Below are 19969 nucleotides of genomic sequence, written 5' to 3'. Positions count from 1 at the left end.
CTACTTGCGGGGAAACCCGGTTTCGGGGATCCGGAGCTACGTGGGGTGAGCGGCGCGGTGCTTCGAATCGACTGCTTCTTTCACGGAGTGAAGCCGCGTTGCTGTTGCCGGAGAGCGCTGACTTTTTCCTGTGGACAATTGGACTCTAAACAACTACCAGTGAGTAGAACGGAAAATTGGATCTCTAAATATCTTAATTTGGCATTGAAACGGGAAGGTTCCAAACAGGAAGTCCGCCTTCCTCTTTTGTAAATAGATTGAAGCAAAGACGTTGCAAGCTAAAGCCTGGAAAGCCTTTTGTAAAGGATTAAATCTCCATCGGTTAAAATTACTAACCCCCCCCCTGGAAGCAGGAGAAGAGGGGGGAAATCTTAGATCGTTCAAGCCTGCAGGAGAGAGAGTGAAGAAAGATAAATTATCACCGTTTCAAACCTGGGAACGGGCTGCCAGTAAGATTGACGTTTTGGGAAAGTTCATTGACTGTGAATAAAACGTATGTTGATAGACTGTTAAATAAGAGAAATATATTGTTTCCATTGTTTCTTTTTGCACTTAAAAAGGAGTAAAAAAATAACTGAAAATCAAAACTAACTTTGTTGCTGGATCTGCACTTAAAAGGATGGATACAAATAGAAACTGTTTCCTCTAGATGGAGCTTTCGAAACTGTTGCAGGAGTGGAGCTGGGGAATTTTCCAGCTGTAGAGATTAAAGACCGTGAGAATCAGAGATTGACCTTGGACAAGAATGTTGACAGAAGAAGCTTTGGTGATTGCATTTTGCAAGACAAGTGCTTTATTGGAACAGCTTCATGAGAAGACGGACGTGAGGATTATTAAAATTGACAATTTGGGACAAAAAATGACTGATCTGGGACTAAAAGTGAATACCTATGCAGAAACTACTCAGGATTTGATTCAGGAATCTGTTTTGACATGGCAAGCTGTGGAGAAGACGAAGGAGAAAGTTGTTGTTGAACCTCAAGTAATTCAAGCAGAGAGAGCCCCGGCCTCACAGAGGCAATTTGATGAACATAAGCTGTTGCCTTTTACGATCGAATATAGAGAAAGCCAGATTTGGTGGGAGGGAGCCCCGCTTGGATTGGAGAAGGAAAGTTGGATAGATCCTCTTATGCAGGGATGTTCTGGCCTTTGGGATTTGGATTTGGGTCAGGGGGAGATTGGTGCTCTGAAATATCTTTTGGACTTTAGTTCTGACTATGGAGAATGGGCTGACCTGTCAAGAAGGAATAAGGACATTGTTAGGTTGGAGTTTCCCCGAGATCTACTCCTCAGTGCCAAAGGAAGGAAATTAAGAACAAGATCAGCAGAAGATAAAGTAAAGTACATCTATAAATATGAAGAAGAGCTGCAGAAGGGACATGGAAAAGAGTTAAGAGCCTCGGACAGAAGGTCACCAGGTTGATGGACCATATGGAATTGATAGAAAGGACTGACAGAATCCAAGACCAGGGAGAAGAGACGGTGGAAGAAGATTGGGGGGGGAGTTTTTTTTTTAAAAAAAATTATTTAGAGAAATGTTGCAAAATTAATGAGTGTTAGAAAAATGTTGGAATGAAATTATATGGCTTTAGTAGAAATGTTATAAGGAGTTAAGTATAAATAAGCTTTAGGGTTTTAATGGTAAGATAAGGTTAAAATACGCGGGTGGCGCTGTGGGCTAAAGCCTCAACGCCTAGGGCTTGCCGATCGAAAGGTCGGCGGTTCGAATCCCCGCGGCGGGGTGCGCTCCCGCTGTTCGGTCCCAGCGCCTGCCCACCTAGCAGTTCGAAAGCACCCTCAGGTGCAAGTAGATAAATAGGTACCGCTTACCAGCGGGAAGGTAAACGGCGTTCCGTGTGCGGCTCTGGCTCGCCAGAGCAGCGATGTCACGCTGGCCACGTGACCCGGAAGTGTCCCCGGACAGCGCTGGCCCCCGGCCAATAAATGTGAGATGGGCGCACAAACCCCACAGTCTGTCAAGACTGGCCCGTTCGGGCAGGGGTACCTTTACCTTTACCTTAAGGTTAAAATAAATTAAGATAACTAAATGATAGAAAACAGTGAAAGATGGAAAGGATTTGCTGAAATAATTAATAACTAGAACACAAAAAGGGAGGTGTGAGGAGGTCGATGAAACAAGCTAATGAAAGATAAAAGTATGGAACTATTGGATGTGTTTTTAATTGTTTTTGCTTTTGTTTTGGTTTGATGTATTGCGTCTTTTGCTTTTTTATATGTACTGTAATGTTTTGATTTGTATTGTTTATTTTTTTCTCTTTCTTTTTTCTTTTTTTCTTTTTCTCTTTAATTCTTAAACTTTTAATAAATATTATTTTTTTAAAAAACAACAAAGTTGCTGCCATGTGCTTGCTTGCCAGATGGAGCCAAGGAAGCAACACCATGGCTCTTTGCTTGCTTACTCATCCCCTCTGGGTCAGAGTGAGAGGAAGGTGGTAAACAGGTTGAAACAGTGAAGTGGGGGGGGGTACATGTGGATGTGCAGGTCCAGGGGCCTCTTGTTGGTGGCATGCCTGCTAGGGTGTGGGCCCAACCATGCCAACCCTTGATGCCAGTCCTGCTCTCCCAGTATTTAGAAATCAACACATATCTCTGTCCCAGATACAGAACTTTATATAATATGATTTCTCCAGGTTGTATATTAAAATTCTGCATCAGCATTTGAGCCTCTCCTTTGGCCTAAATTACTCCTTTGGCCTGTTACTGTGATTCTGTTATACTTTTATTGTTTTAATGGGGATGGGTGGGTGGGGTTGCTTTAAATTATTGTTAAATGTTATATGCTCATTTGTATTTTTGTATTTCTATTTGTGGGCTGGGGTGCTGTTTAGGGGCTGTCGGGATGATATCAGTGGCTCCCAGCTGGTTGTTCGGGAAGTATAAAGACAAGGAAAAGTTTCTTACCGTCTATTTTTATTTCAGTCTCTACAGAGAGAGGCTATAGAACCCAGCCTCTTGGATAATGGCGTTGTCCGGAGTGACTCTCCACCCTCATCTCTCCCACTTTCTCATTCGTCACTTCTGTGGGTGCTGCTACGTGCCCTCTGTTTTTGAGCTCTTTGCTCTCCTACTTTTAAGGCTTGCCGGGTTCTGGGAGATGGTCTGGAATGCTTTCTAATGACAAATAGCTGCTCCAGTTCTGCCTGCTCCTCCTCTCCCATTATTTCCCAGCCTCCCCCCTCATCTGCCTCTGAGCTGTGACCTCCCTCAAACCCCTGTTGTAAATCTATACTGTCTTCCTCCTCCTCCTCCTCCCTGGAAGGGTCAGGATGGGGAGGCGGTCTCCACCATTCCTCCTCTCCCCAATCCCTGACAGGGGCTTTTGTTGGGGCGTGTATTGTTTATTAGTGTATATGCATTTGTATTGTTAATTGTTTTGATCATTTTTATTATGTATTTTGTGTTTTGTATACTGTAACTTTGTGTTGATTGTGAACCACCCTGAGAACTACGGGTATAGGGTGACATACAAATTTAATAAATAATAATAATAATAATAATAACCATGGGGAAAACACCCCATATAAATCATTAGTGATTAGTAGCTGTTGCTTGATAGGCCCCTCCTCAGTCATTTAGTACAATGTTGCTTTGCCATCCAGTTGAAGATGTTTATTGAGAAATAAGTTGTTAGGAGAAGCCAAGGATCAACTAACTCATCCCATTTGCAGAAGTACTTCCACTTATGCAATGGAAATTTTCTTCTGAATGCTCTTCTTCTGCCTCAAATATGTATTAGAGGGGGTGTCCCTCAATGCTTTGGAGCAAACTTGGAGGGGGAGCTCAAGGGCAAGTGGGGAGAAGAGAGGAAGGCAAAGTTCCACAGTCCTTGAAGAAGTCCTTGCACAAACAGGACAACTTGGTTGGATGCAGCCCCTAAGAATGAATTGTCCCCCTTCCAAAGGAACCAGTCTCTTTTCATCTGAACTCACTAGTCATTTCCCTGTGCTCTACCGCAGGGGATAGTCAGCACTTCACAACAAACTCATTAAAAAAAACACCACACTGCCATGACTTTCTGACAAATCCAAGAAAGGAAAAAAATAGTTCCTTTGAGCTTCCTGCTCACATCCCCAGGCGTTTTAAAATAGCTCTGACCCATGGAAGTCCCTATGTGCTGCTGGGAGCATTCAGCAATATTTGTTCCCCTTGTGCCACATATTGTTTGTGTGTTTAAATGCAAAAAAACACACCAAAAAACACCAAGTCTCTCACATGCTGAAATGAAAGGAAGCTTCTCCAGAAGCTACAGCTGTCCGCTAATGAAAATACAGAGGTGTAGCTACTTGCACAGTTCAGCAAGTCCCGCCCTGAAACAGCTTCCTCTCCGCAGTGTAAACTTCAGGCCCACGTAGGCTGGGCCTCTGTCCCTGAGCATTGGCTGGGTTTGTTTTTACTTGGAGATAGAACTTGGAAAGGACTCAGGCCTCTCTGCACAGGAAGCACCTGCTTCTAATGTGACGACTGTCTTATCTGACCCAAGTCACATCAGGTGGCTTCCTTGTTTACATTAGCAATGGGTCCCAGTGGCCCTCCATCATTGGCTAATTTGCCCGCTCCTTTTTCCAGCTTACTCATTGATCTGAAGAGAAAATCATGCGCAGACTTTCCCAGCAAATAAGCTGCAGCCTTCATTTCCTCCCCCCGCCCCCCAGGAGGATAGCAGGGTCAGAACTCCAGCAGTCCTTGAAGGGAGTGGCAAGACATGATAGATTTGTTCAGAGGCACAGAGGACAGGACATATTGTGGACCCACTCTCCCCAAGGAGCAAGGCCTAGCCTGTGAAGGTGAAATAACTGGACAGGGCAATGTTCTAGGTTTTAAAAACTGGCCACAACTTTGTTGATTTAAGATGTAGGTTGGACTCCGGTGAGGCACTGGGTGTATATCCCCCACAGCCCCCCTGGTGGAGGGCTATTGCATGACAGGATTCTTCCCTGGGCTGATTTGCAGGAATGCCATGGCTTTTCGCTGCAGGTTAGGTCATAGCTGTCAACTTTTCCCTTTTCTTGCAAGGAATCTTATTTGGAATAAGGGGATTTCCCTTTTAAAAAGGGAAAAGTTGACAGCTATGGGTTAGGTTAAGGTCAGGGGAAAAGGCATTGTGTAGTAGCAAGGATTTTCTCTTTCTGTGACCTGTACTTGTAAAGTCATTAATGACTTTCCACCTCCTAGATACCTGTACACCAGAGCTTTCCAAGCTGTGTGCCGCGACATGTTAGTGTGCCGACTGCATTGTGCAGGTGTTTGTGTCGCGCAAACACACCCAGTGCTCCTCCTGGGGCTAGAAAGGGGTTAGTTTAACCTCCGGTTTGCTAGTAAAACTGAATTACTGTGTTGCGAAATGATGCATGTCTGAAAAGTGTGTCTTCAACACAAATAATTTGGAAAGCTCTGGCCTACACGGATGACCCTCCCAGGCCACTGAAGGAAGTTCTATGGCCCATCTTCCGCACACCTTGGCTTTTGGACCTAGTGCTGGTCCTAGCTTAAATCTGAACTTCAGGGAAGTTGTTGTTTTAAGTGAACTAGAGCAAAATGTGACCCTTTAAGCCAGGGGTCAGCAAACTTTTTCAGCAGGGGGGCAGTCCGCTGTCCCTCAGACGTTGTGGGGGGCTGGACTATATTTTTTTTGGGGGGGATGAACGAGTTCCTATGCCCCACAAATAACCCAGAGATGCATTTTAAATAAAACCACACATTCTACTCATGTAAAAACATGCTGATTCCTGGACCATCCGTGGGCTGGATTGAGAAGGTGATTGGGCCGGATCCGGCCCCCGGGCCTTAGTTTGCCTACCCATGCTTTAAACAATGCAATCCTGTGGATGATTGTCTACTTTGAAGTTCTCAGTAAATTCAGCAAGACTTCCAGATAAGTATGTATAGGACTAGATACTAATAAGTCAGTCCTAGGAACTGTTAGTCATACGTTAATTTTAATTGCACTTGGTTATTATCTGGTGCTTAAATAGTTCTTTGTGGAGGGGATTTTTCTGCTCTAATCTTTAAGAGAAAGCCATAGATTATATTTTCTGGGAACGGAAGCCCCTGGCAAAGGTTAGATCCCAGGATAAGTTGCTCTGTACCTTGGCCCCAGCTGCCAATAACTCCTCTCACAAAAGGTAAAAATAGTTTACAAATTTCTCCCAGTGTTTGATTTGCAGTTGGAAATGACTGGCCAGTGAGATACTTCAAGCTATTCCTCAAAGAGGACAAAGATTCCAAAAAAAGCAGACACTTGGACTGAAAACAGACAAAAAAGAAAACTCATAGAAATGTCCGTCAGTCTGGCTTTGCAACTAAAATGACAGCTGTGCATTCCAATGAATTGAACACTAGCTTAGCATTTCCCCTCTCCACATGTTTCAAATGGACGGTCTGCTTTTCTTTTTAAGGAATGTTTAAAAGCATCAGGACTGCTGCAGGTGACCTATTTATTGAACATTCATTCTGAGCTTACGTGGAGGTTAGTCTTTACTGAGCATGTGTTCTATTTCGATTTTGAAGGTTGGTTATATGGCAGTGAGCATTCATCCTGCTGTATTCCTCCTGATATGCTTGCAGGGTGTTTAGTTATTCATTCATATCACATTTCTGAACACATTCCCCTGTCACTTTCCGCACTGCAAAGAAGTCCTGTTCTTTTTTCAAAGGGGATTTGTTGTTCAAGGGTGGCAGAGCCTTTTAATCCACTTTATCTGTGCATACTTAACACCTGACTAGGAAGGGCATTCCACAAGTGGGGAGCTGCCACTGAGAAGCCTCTGCCATGCATCAATGCCAGTCAGGCAACCCCTTGTGGCACCACCAACAAGGCCTCAATAATAGGGAAGACATTATTTTAGGTACTTGAGTTCCAAGCCATTTAAGGCTTCGTATACAACTACTAACCCCTTAAATTAGACCCAGCAATCCATCTAAACTATATATATATAAATCCAAACTATATATAAAAAAGTACAGATGGAAGAACAAAGACTAGCTGAGAGACAGTTTAAGCTGTGAACTCCTCAGTTCAAAGCTCTACTGTACCATTAATGCCACCTCAGCTTCCCATTTGCAACATGAGGCCAATAATATTGGCCCACGTTACAGGTGTGTTACAGGATTACCGAAATAATATATGTGAAGTACTTTGAATACGGAAGTATTATATACACATTAAGCATTATTATCGAAACTGCCAGAGACTTTTAAGACAAAACCCACAAATCCCCATCTTTTTCTTTCTCCTGTCCTTCCAGGGAGCTTAACGACTTCCTAAATACATAATTTCAGCAAAAGGCAATATGTGCCGCAGGCCCCCTCTAGGCAGTTCTCCGGGAGAGGGCTGCCTGTCTGACAGCACTGACAGGGTTTTTTTATATATAATTTTTTTTTGGTCTTGGCATCATTCTTCTGTCATTCTGGAAGCCGCTCCCTTTCAACAGCAATTCCCCATATCTTCTTCCAGCTCCGTCTCCTGGGCGCATCAAGAGGCAGGAGACAGGTTCATATTCTCCAAGTGATCAAGAGTGGAGCATCTACACCTGGCTTTGTGCCACAGAGATGCTGCTTGACAGCTGCCTCTGAAACAGTCCTGTAATATAGATGCACTTTATCTGCCGTATTGAAATGGATTAACGTATCAATTTGTATTAAAGCCGCACTTCCTGCACAAAGCAGTCCATCTTCGCTCTCTTTAAAAATCCATCTAGATTTCCTTACAGCACACGGGTGGTGTTTGTACGTCACGCTGGGACAGATATTGCAGCATTTCTGTCCTCTTCATTGCCACCCGGCCAGCCTTTCCTTCCCATCCCAGTTCTTAATCAGATGGCTCCTTTGATCATCAGAACTCTTCTCTCCTGGAGCAAAGTTTGAAAGTGTTTCTCACATCATGTAAAGAGGAACAATGGGAGAATAATGCGTCTGAATATTCATTATGCTAATCAAATGTTAATGAATTACAGAGACATTGCAGGCAGCCCAGCTTGGTGCTCTCTTTCAGTTGGGCTTGTATATATTTTTTTTTCTCCCCTTCTGCATAAAGAGGGAATTTTGCTGAAGTTTATGGACGAAAAACGCCAAATGAAAAGGGCTGTTTATTTAAGATGACTTGGAAAATAGCAAACATTGTCCAAAGGACACAACACAGCTGGAACACGGACTGTATTCAAGGCCTTTTCCTACTTTTTTTATCGTATCAGAGCATTGTTTTGTCAGAGAATATAGAACTTATTAGAGGAACTGTGGTGGCCACAAAAGGCGGTGATGGCCACCAACAATGATGGCTTTAAAAAAGGGATTAGACAAATTCATGGAGTAGAGGGCTGTCAATCACTACTAACTCTGATGGCTTGTCAGACTTGTGCCTCTGAATTCCACCTGCTGGGGATCACAAAGCCTCAGACTGCCCCCAAAATGCCGGGACTGTCATAAAAACCCTTAATCCATCACAGTTTCTCAATATGTCAGGAAGAGTCCCAAATTCTGCAAGCAGGGAAAGGGAAGGGCAGCAGGAGGAGGTCTACCCCTTCACAGGGGCAGAGTGGGACCCACAGGGAGGGGAGGGGGCCAGCTGCTGCCACTGTGCTCCTCAGCTCCACTAGCAGGTACCGCTCAACACACCTCACTACAGCGATAGTGGCGGCAGGAACAGCCTAAGGGGCCCAGCTCATATAGGCGCACAGGGGCCTTTTGTCAGTCAAAGTCATTGACTATTGAGACTACGCTGCTGGCTCGGAAGTGCCAACTTGTAATCAGCCGGGAAGAGTGCCTCCTCTGATGCCCAAGGCAGGCTGACGGAAGCCTCGCATTTCTATCATACATCATCAAAGACTCCCGCATATAACCAAGACATTTGCCAGTATGATACTGTTACATACTCCTCTGGTTAACAGCCATTGGGGCAGCTCAGCCAGCCCTGTCCTTCTCCCATATATAGGGGAGCATATATAGGGGTGTTTTGAATTATGGTGTTGGAGGAGACTCTTGAGAGTCCCATGGAGTGCAAGAAGATCAAACCTCTCCATTCTGAAGGAAATCAGCCCTGAGAGCTCACTGGAAGGACAGATCCTGAAGCTGAGGCTCCAGTACTTTGGCCACCTCTTGAGAAGAGAAGACTCCCTGGAAAAGACCCTGATGTTGGGAAAGATTGAGGGCACAAGGAGAAGGGGACGACAGAGGACGAGATGGTTGGACAGTGTTCTCGAAGCTACCAGCATGAGTTTGACCAAACTGCAGGAGACAGTGGAAGACAGGAGTGCCTGGCATGCTCTGGTCCATGGGGTCACAAAGAGTCGGACACGACTAAACGACTAAACAACAACAACAACATATAGGGGTGGGGACACTGCTGTAGAATAGAATGTCCCTATTTTCATCTGAGTGATGTTGGAGGATATGGAAACCTGAGCAGGAGAGTCTTGTTGCCTTGCTTACAGATTTCTTTTAGGCACCCATTTTGGGCTGCTGTGAGAATAGGATGCTGGACTTGATGAGCCACTGAACTGATCCTGTAGGTTCGTCTTACCTTGCTCAGAGGTAGACCATACTTGTTACATAAGTCCCAGGTTTGAGTCTTTGAGAAACCACACACAGCAATATTACAGAAAGCCCCACTTGAGGGTCACTTATTCATCCTTTATTAATTTTGTCATATTGGTTCCTTTCAGTATGCTCTCCCTAGCTCCCTCAAGGCTGCTTCTCACATTACATTTAAAATAAAATAAAATGTAGCAATGGGTATATGAGATTCCCATACGTTTCCAAACAGCCTGTATGATATCAAAAGGGGATGGCCACCAGGGCATGGAGGAGGGGCGGGGTTGGATGGTTATGGCACCCTGCTGTATGAACATACAGGGGCAAATGTGAGTTTGCTCTCATGTGACTTGGAAAGTGGCCTTGAGGGATCCTGAAGAGTTCGCTACACTGCTGGTCAGAGAGATTGTTTTGGGTTATGTTAATCACTGGTCTGTGGGCATAAATATTTATAAATTTTATTTTAAACTTTTACGAATATATATTTTGTAAATTGAGGGTGTGAGGAGCAATTATGAATGGCAGTGTATGGGAAGGGGAGGTTTAAGCCCTCTCTCCCCAGTCATTACCATGGTAAAAATTCCCATCCTGTCATGCCAGTTAGGTTTTTGGGGGAAACTCCTATTATTGTTCACTCCCTACCCCCTGATATTTGCCAGGCAGAGAGGCGAGTTCATGCCCAGGGAGAGACAGCTTATAACCCCTTCCCTGCATTTTCCAGTGTTGATCAGTGCCTGATTTTTTTTATTTTTTAAAAAACGATGACATGATTGCTCATCACACTGTTAACTTACAGCATTCTCCCCCCAGTGTCTTCATATATTGAGTGGCGTGGATTTTTAAAATTATTATTATCATGCTTAAATTCATGAATAAATGAGGACTCAACATGGCATGAGTGTCACCTTTAAAACTTGTGCTTTTAAAGACCAGCACACAAGTCTGGCAGTTTCACTACGTCAACCACGTAACATGCATGTGATCCACAAGAGCCAAGGCTTTGGGACTGTACCTGAAACCCAAGATGCCCCAACCTTTTGTGTCTCTAGTTCCAGATAATGCCCTAGTGTCAAATCCTTTGTATTATAGATGTGCAACAGAGAAAGGCCGAATAAGATAAAACACTGTGTGATGTTGAAATTCTATCCATCAGGCACATCCTCTATCTCTCTTTCTCTCTCTCCCCCCCCCCCCGCTTTCTCTCCACAGGAGTTTTCTCTGTTTTCCACAGGTGGAGGGTTCCTCTTCATTTTGGACAAAACACAAATGGAAACACTCAGAATACAGGGGACTGGGTTATTCTGTAAAACAAGGTGCATCTAGTATTGGGTTTGGTGGCAGGGGGAGAAATCATTATTTTCAGAGTCAGGGACTAACACTAGAGTTCTTGAGCTTCTTAAAACTTATGCTCCATAATCTTTTTACCTCACCAAAAATGAGCTACTTTGATAAAAATGGATTGCCATTTATTTTGTAAAGTGTTACAGCTTTGCTAACTGAAATGATGATGATTTATTAGTAAAAGTGACCCAAAGCTATTTAGAAACACAACTAAAACTCTAAAACCAGTCACAACACACCCACACACATACACCCACACCCACACACACACACGCACGCACGCACGCACACGCACACACCAGGTCTGACAGATAATTCACCCATTTCAGTTTTCAACTGTTCCAGCCTTAGGAAATGGATGTAGCAGCATGTATGAAGCAGAACTTTTTCTCATGAAGGTAAGCAGTGATTGGCTGGCAGCTAATGGTCCTCAGGTAAGTGACAGAAGAGAAGTCTCCAGTGCAGCTGGCCACCAGCTCACATTCTACTGCTGACGCCTAAGCCCAGCTAGTGAAACAGGGGATCACATAGTCAACAAGGAATCTCTACAACACAAGCCACAATTGCAGAGATCCATCTGATTTTTCCTCGGTCCTTGGCTGTCCCATCAGATGGATGTTGCTGTTCATACCCTAACAGGGTTTACTGATTCCTGTGCTGCACACAGAGCAGCTTCTGTAATTTTGGATGATTGCACTAGCACCCAACCGTGACTATACGCTGGGATATGCAGCAACCAGCTCAGACGCCTTTACATGCTGAGCTTCTCAGGTAGACTAAAGGGGAACAACGGCTTGATTCCCTAGTCCCTCCCGAGGTAAGCTAAGCCTGGCTGGACAGCTTACTCTATGGTCTTAACCTCTTCATGCATTAATAAGACTTAAGCATGTTGGTTCTATGAGGCTGGTCATCCCACAAAACGGAGGGGGATCAGGAGTCTAGAAGTTGGACATCAACAGTTAGCAGATCACCTGGTCACAGTCTTCCCCACTAGGATGAGATGTATTGCATTTCTATTTATAGTAAAAGAAGAGAAAAGAAAGAAAGAAAGATGGCACCAATTTACAGAAAACCCTGTCAATGCAGATAAAATATAGAAGGTTTTAGAACAGCTTTATTCAACCTTGGTTCCTCCCTAGGCATTCGTGGACTGCTTGATCCTTGACTAAGCTGGTAGAGGATGGTGGGAGTTGCAAGGCAAGGGCCACAGTCACTTGTGGACAACCTTCCAGGGGCCATATGCTAGTAGTTGGTGGGGCAGATACGAAAATGGATGGGGCTGTAGGTGTATAATCAGTTCCTCATCCCTTGTGTAAATGCACGCTGGTCATGTTGCCAGTCCCTGGCAGATATGTGAATGGGCAGAAGACTGAGCCTGTGGCAAATCTACACTGTGCATTAATTGAAAACATTTCTATACAACCCTTCATCAATACCAGGGTGGTTCAGAACCCTACAATACAATGTGCTAATAACATCAACATATAAAAATACAAAAAAAACAACAACAACACAATACATCACATTCCACTATCCAGGCTCAGTCTTAACAACCTACGAATGCCTGGATGAACAGATGGGTCCTTAGCAAGTGTTGAAAGCACATCAAAGTGTATGCTCTCCTTGTTTTGGAGAGGAAGTGATTCCAAAACTGGGCATCACAACAAAAAAAGGCTCTCCTCCAGATTGTCAGCAAGGATCTTAGCATATGGGCTGGTCTGTACAGAAGCTGATGTCCCTTCAGGTATCCAGGTTCCAAGTTTTTGCAGGGTTTTCTATGTCAACTCTTAAATTTGGCTTGGTAGCAAACTGGCAGGCAGTGCAACCCTTTCAAAAGTGATATCATGCTCAGGGTAGAGAATTTCACTCAGCAGCCTAATTACTGCATTCTGCCATTGCACTCACCATGGGAGAGCATTCAGAGGGGCAAGGAGAGCGTTCAGCAGCCTTCAGAGAGTGTGTTTTGACTATATGCAATTTTGGCTTGTGCGCTATCCCCAGAATGTAGCTCCCCATGTAAGCTGAGAGTCAATTGTATAGTGCAGGCCAGTGCTTTTTTTCTAGAAAAACAGGTACCGGTACTCACCATGAAGTTGTTACAGTAAGTGCCACACTTTTTAACAACAACAAAAAATGAGGTGCCGGGGGTAAAGCACTGGTACAGGAAACTTCTCGTTTACACAGGGGTTGCATTCTGAGGCACATGCGTCAGCGATCTCGCACATGCCGATTGCTCACAAATGGGGACCTGCCTGTATAAAGAATGTTTTCCTATGGATGTGCCACAGGCATCAAATGGGCATCCTCTAGCCCAGGCTTACTCAACCTCGGCCCTCCAGATGTTTTGAGACTACAGTTCCCATCATCCCTGACCACTGGTCCTGCTAGCTAGGGATCATGGGAGTTGTAGGCCAAAAACATCTGGAGACCCGAGGTTGAAGAAGCCTGCTCTAGCCTTCTGCTATTATGTCCACTGAGACTATTTGGTTCCCCTACCTTATCCTTACCATGACGAGAAAGGAGAGGAGAGAGAGAAATTGTTTCTCTTTCTGAGCTTTTCTCCAGCAGACGTTTGGTTCCTGGCCAATTCCAGGAATTGGTTATTGTGTATTTTGTGGCTGAAAGCCACAGGCTCCTGATCTCCAAATCCTGGTGAACATGCCATGTTGTACACCCAGCCATGGAAGGAAACTGGTAGATAGTTAATTCTTTACTGGCAGGGGGCAGCAGGGATTTGACTGGCCTGCTCCTCACCTGAACAGCCTCTTCCTCAACCTCCAACCAGTCCTGTGCCCCCACCTATGTCTCTGTCTGCTCAGACCCTTCCCCTTCCCTTGCAAGTGGCACCCATCAATTGCTGGCCCCCTCTCCTGGGTCTGTCTCCAGCCCCCTGCCTCAATCACACACTTGCCAGAGCCCTGTCAGTCTCCGCCACACGCTCTTGGTCTTGCTTTCTTCAGCTGGAACATGCCACGGCACATTAAGGCCAAAGACAAAGCAAACAATTCACCAAGGAAGACAATGGTGAGGGATGTGGGAAGTAAGCCCACGCTCGCAAGGCAACCTGACACTTTGCTCGTTCACGGTGGCAGTTCTGCTTGGCACTCTGTTGCAGCATGTTCTGACGGCTCCAGAATTTAGCTTCTTTAGCTATCCAAGCTTCCTTATGCGAATCTCTCGCTGCAGGGAAGAAAATATGGATGAGCCAGGCTTTTCCATTAGACAATGGCACTAAACAGAACATGCCACTTCTCTGTTGCTCTTTTCAACACCAGCACCTCACTAATGTATGGATGTTTAAAATACTTGAGAGGTGCTGAGTAGCCATTTTATGCATTGGCAAAGGGGAAACAAAATAAGAGAAAATGCAACACAAAAGAAAGAAGACACCAATTTGCATAAAATTTGCATGCACATGTGTTTAGGATGATGATGATAATAATAATGATAATAATAATAATAATAATAATAATAATAATAATAATAATAATAAATTTATATCCCTGCCCATCTGGCTGGGTTCCCCCAGCTACTCTGAGCAGCTTCCAACAAAATATGAAAAGTACAATAAAACATCAGACATTAAAAACTTCCCTCAACAGGGCTGCCTTCAGATGTCTTCTAAAAGTCAGATAGTTGTTTATTTCCTTGACATCTGATGGGAGGGTGTTCCACAGGGTGGGCACCACTACTGAGAAGGCCCTCTGCCTGGTTCCCTGAATTTCCCTTCTCGCAGTGAGGGAACTGCCAGAAGGCCCTTGGAGTTTGCCATTATATGCATGTAGATGTTTTCATTTCTAAATCTGGGCAGGACTCAACTAATGAGTCTCATCTGCAGAAGCCCAGGCAAGGACCTCTGCTTGCACGAGGGGATCCATTGCACATCCCAGAATGGTCTCTGGGAATAGAGGTTGGGAGAACCTCCAGGAGAGCATGAGGTGGGATGAGAGGAATGCCAATGGAATGATCAGAAGAATGTGATTTTGAATTCCTCCTAGAATTTAGTCCATTGAAATTTTATGCAAATTAGTGCATCATTATCATCATTAGCAGGGGAGACTGTGATCAGGTGATTCATGTGTCTTCTCCTTCTGGTAACTGACCAGGTGCTAACTGTTGATGCCTGTCTTCAAGGCCTCTGATCTCCCTTCCTTTACACAAAACTTGGACGAGGCTGCCCATCCAATAGAGGCTAGTCCTTGATAAAGGAGGACACAAGGCCACTCGGGGGTTTGTATATAGAGAAACACACACATCAATTGCATAGGTAAAGGTAAAGGGACCCCTGACCATTCGGTCCAGTCGTGACCGACTCTCGGGTTGCGGCGCTCATCTTGCTTTATTGGCCGAGGGAGCCGGCGTACAGCTTCCAGGTCATGTGGCCAGCATGACTAAGCCGCTTCTGGAAAACCAGAGCAGCGCACAGAAACACCGTTTACCTTCCCATCAGAGCGGTACCTATTTATCTACTTGCACTTTGATGTGCTTTCGAACTGCTAGGTTGGCAGGAGCAGGGACCAAGCAATGGGAGCTCACCCCGTCGCGGGTATTCAAACCGCCGACCTTCTGATCGGCAAGTCCTAGGCTCTGTGGTTTAACCCACAGCACCACCCGCGTCCCATCAATTACATGGGAAGAGGTTATTAATCTACTTGCAACTGGAATGCCCCACTTTTAGCGCACTCACTTGGAAAGACCCAGATCTTTTCCTTTGTGGTTTAAAGCCAGTACATGTCAATCCACGCCTGGTTCGCAGCTAACATTCTTTTGAGCTATTTGTATTTTCAGGTGTTTGTGGGAAGGGACCTGCTGCACACAAATCCTAAAGCAGCGCCTCACATTCAGCTTCAGAGCAATGGCTTCCAAAACTTGCCCAGTCGAGGATGGCATGTGTGATAACTTGCCGAGCAACCAGAGAGGCCATTTACAACTGGTGGATGTCTAGATTGCTGCATTGCGAACCTCCCGTTTTTTGCAAAGGGTAGAGATTCCCTCATAAAATCCCAGTCTGGGTGGGGCTAACTGTGTTGCACTCAAGCATTGCTTTGGCAAGGTTTGATCTGGAGCAGCGAAGAGTCTGATAGGGAAAGGGTCAAGTGGGAAGGGAATATCTCTCTCTTCACAGAGACACGTTGCCAGAATGCAACCTTCTAGAGGTAAATGCAATAAACAAGCCTTGCCTCCGCCCACCCACGGGCACTTTGCATTAGGAAAAAGAACGATTTCTGAAACAATGCAGAAAACGGTAGATGCAACGGTAGTTTCACATAACTAGTGACATCACTGGCAAAGGTAATATGCCTCGACATCAATTGTGTGACCACATTTCACATAACACTTTGATCTTCAAGAGCCTGGAAAACACCCAGGTGGATATCACCATTGGAAGCTAAGACTCAAAAAGCCACGTGGTTGAAGTATAATGATATTTTGATGGAAGTAGGGGACCAATTTAGATTAAAATCTTATGATCAGTTGAAAGATAAATTAGATGATTGGTTCTAGTACATCCAGATAAATGAAGTGTTTAAAAGGGATAAGAAAATTGGTTTTCAAACAGAGAAATCCAAACTGGAAATGGAATTATTGGATACAAAAATGAAAAACTTATCCAAGATGTATAATTTATTGCTGGAATGGGACAGGTGAAATCTGTAATGATTGAATGTAATGATTGAATGGGCTAGGGATGTGGGGCACAATATTGTGATGGTGGCCTGGGAGAAATTGTCGAAAAAAGAAATTAAATTTACAGCATGTAGTGTATTAAGAGAAAATTTGATGAAAATGATGTATAGATGGTACTTAACACCAGTGAAGTTAGCAAAAAGGTATCATACTCAAGAGCCTTTTGCCTTTTGCCTTCAACAGCATGACGGCTTTGCTCTGCCATCACAGCTGGAGGCGGTAATGCTTTTGAATGCCAGTTGCTGGGAAATGCAGGAGGACAGAGTGCTCTTGCGCTCTGGTCCTGGTAAGTTGCCAATAAGGGAATACAACCCTTAAGCTGAGAAGGATTCCCCACCCTGGTCTTGCAGCAGCTCTCCAGGGTTTCTTCCTTCCAGGGCCCCAGCCTTGCCGCCGTGTTTCTCAACCTGGAGATGCCGGGGCTTGAACTCAGGCCCTCCTTCGTGAAAAGCATGTGGTGTACCGCTGAGCCACATCCCTCCCCTGCGTCAAATTACTGCCCATTCCCGCATCCAATGTGTGGACTCAGGGAAAGATGTCTGGTGCAATCAAGACGTACAAGAAAGCCCTCACCTGGAAATCCCCAAGATACTCCCCAAGATAAGGAACAGAAGTCTTTGTCTAGCTTATCTCCTCTACCTTCAAGCTATTCATAGTGTCGGAGACTCATGATCTCAGGAATATTTCCGTAGCTCTAGGAGAGGAGGGGTGAAAGACAGAATGGTATCCAGTTCCGTGATAATTTTCTTTCCTGTTTCAAAGCAATAAAGAGGCCTCCAGATATTGCATGCTTACTGTAATCAAGCGGGCAGCATGGGAATGCCACGACTTCAGAGCCAAGGGGTGAGAGGTCAGAGGAAGCAGCTCCCCCTCCTCCTTTGCCCTTCTAAGAAGGGTTCAGAGGGTGGAGGGTGGCATGCTGAGTGGGAATCGCCATTGTTATTTTAACACAAACAGCTACAAAAATCCAGTTTCTGGAGATGCCCTGAACTTTGCTCCAATGTCACCAGCATCTCAGCTGAGCCAAAATAAACACAATCGAAAGGGAGCCTGCCACATACGCTGCTGAAGTGCAGGGCTTTGCAGAGGAGCGAGTGCAGCGAGGCAGAGACCCGGCACAGATAATGCAGGGAGCAGCAAGAAGGGAAGCCGCACAAAGAGTTTGAAGGGGGCAAGTGGGAACGCGCAGGATGGAAACCCATCAAGCGCTGCGATGCATTCCGAGCAAACTTGCGTTGGCCAGAATGTTTACACTGGTTCTGGTTTCAATCGAGGCAGCTCCCGGGGGTGTGTAGCAGCATGCCCGTTTCTTCCTCCTGCTGGAGTCTGAGCCAAAAGGCATCCTGAGGACAGGAGTGCTCGGGCGGCATGGCTGGGAGGATGCCCCAGCTGGCACAGGGCCATTTTGGAAGCCTCGAGTCCTCGGCAGATTGCGACGGATCTGATTTCTCTTCTGAATGATGCTATGAAATGAAGCCGAGCATCCACCGAGCTTGGGTCTCACAAAGGCTTGACAGTTTTTTGGAAAAGCATTAAGCTTTCCTTTACCCACTGACACAGCAGAACTGTAGAGTTACTATGTACGCGCTACACATTCAGAGCACATTCTTCCCTTCCAAGAAGTCAAGGCATTGCAGTTTGTTCAGAGTTACAGGGAAATGTATCTGTCTGAGGGGTGCGCTACTGTGCCCAGGGTTCTTGGAGGAGGAAATGTGCTTTAAAGATATAGTGTGCAGGCAGCTGTAGAGTTGGAAAGGGACCTTGAAGTTCTCCTAGTTCATTCCCCCTGCCCTCTATTCAGGATCTGCAGTGCAGGGGTCTTACGATGACAGCATCCCTGACACATAGGCAGGGCTTCATTTCAGCCGGAACTCACTAGAACTCAGTTCTGGTACCTCTCAGGTGGGCGCCATTGCCATTGTAAGAGAACAAGGGGGGTGTTCATCATGAATTCTGGCACCTCTTTGTCTAGAAATGTAGCACTGCATATAGGTACAGTGGTACCTCGGTTCTCAATCAGAATCCGTTCTGGAAGCCCATTGGCCTTCTGAAACGTTCGAAAATTGAGGCATGGCTTCCCATGTGGGAAGAGCCAGTGTGGTGTAGTGGTTAAGAGTGATAGACTCGTAATCTGGTGAACCGGGTTCGATTCCCCACTCCTCCACATGCAGCTGCTGGGTGACCTTGGGCTAGTCACACTTCTCTGAAGTCTCTCAGCCCCACTCACCTCACAGAGCGTTTGTTGTGGGGGAGGATGGGAAAGGTGAATGTTAGCCGCTTTGAGACTCCTTAGGGTAGTGATAAAGCGGGATATCAAATCCAAACCTCCTCCTCCTCCTCCTCCTCCTCCTCCTCCTCCTCCATTGGTTACAAGAGCTTCTTGCTCTCAGCTGAAGCTGAGCTGCATGTTGGGGTTCTGAAAAACATTAAAAAACAGAAGCATTTACTTCCGGGTTTTCAGCATCCGAGAACCGAAACATTTGACAATGGAGGCATTCGGGAACCAAGGTACCACTGTATACAGCTTCCATTTAAATACCTCCAAAAGACATCAGTCACATCTTCCCCAGATGCTATGCTAATGATTTGATAATGTGCAAATCTACTTAACTGAAAATTCTTTAATGGTTTGATGGTCCTGCTCTTAATATCTATGACGGCTAGCAGTAATAACTCCAGTTTTGTCTTTTATAACATATACATGCTTCTCCCTGGTTTTCTTTACTTCCTGATTCCTTCAGTGCTCTAGTTCTCAGTGTAACGCTTGTATAGTTATATCGCCATGTTCACTGTAATGCCTATTCCTTCAGATTGCATGTGATCACTTTTACTTCAACCTCTTTGTTCTCCATATACCATAGAAAAAATAATAATATGTGTCAAGGGATGGTTAGCTGCTTGTGCTTAAAATTGTGCCCCTTCAGAGTTTGTGCGACCCCACAAACCTCTGTGTGTGACAGAGCTCCTCAGACATGTCTGCTCTAGTCACTAGTAGAGTCTGACAGTGGCTGTCTGCGGAAGCGCTTCCAGCAAAGAAGTTCCTTAACGGAAACACGTCTCCTGGACTCACGACGTGGCAGCTTCCGGCGCAGCATGGGTCTCCCTGCAGTTGCTTCTGACACCTCCCCGCTATTTTCGCTCGAAGTGTCTCTCACCCCTTTCTCTCCCCTGCTGCTTCCTGCCTGGGCTGCTGCGTCTCTCTCAGCATTACTGAGATCCTCCTCCAGAGACCCCGCGCTCCCCCTGCTGGTCCCTGCTTTGGCTGTTGACTCTCTCCCAGTCTCTGGGAGCCTTACCACTTCCCTTTCCTCCGATGTCAGTTCCCTGACATCCACCTCCCCTCCAGGGCCCCCCTCTCCCCCGCCCCTACTTTCTCCTCTGGGCGGTGAGGAGC

This window comes from Podarcis vaucheri, assembly GCF_965113315.1.
Source record: "Podarcis vaucheri genome assembly, chromosome: 1".
Classification (NCBI taxonomy): Eukaryota; Metazoa; Chordata; class Lepidosauria; order Squamata; family Lacertidae; genus Podarcis; species Podarcis vaucheri.
The sequence above is the reverse complement of the archived record's forward strand: the minus strand, read 5'-3'. Positions refer to the sequence as shown.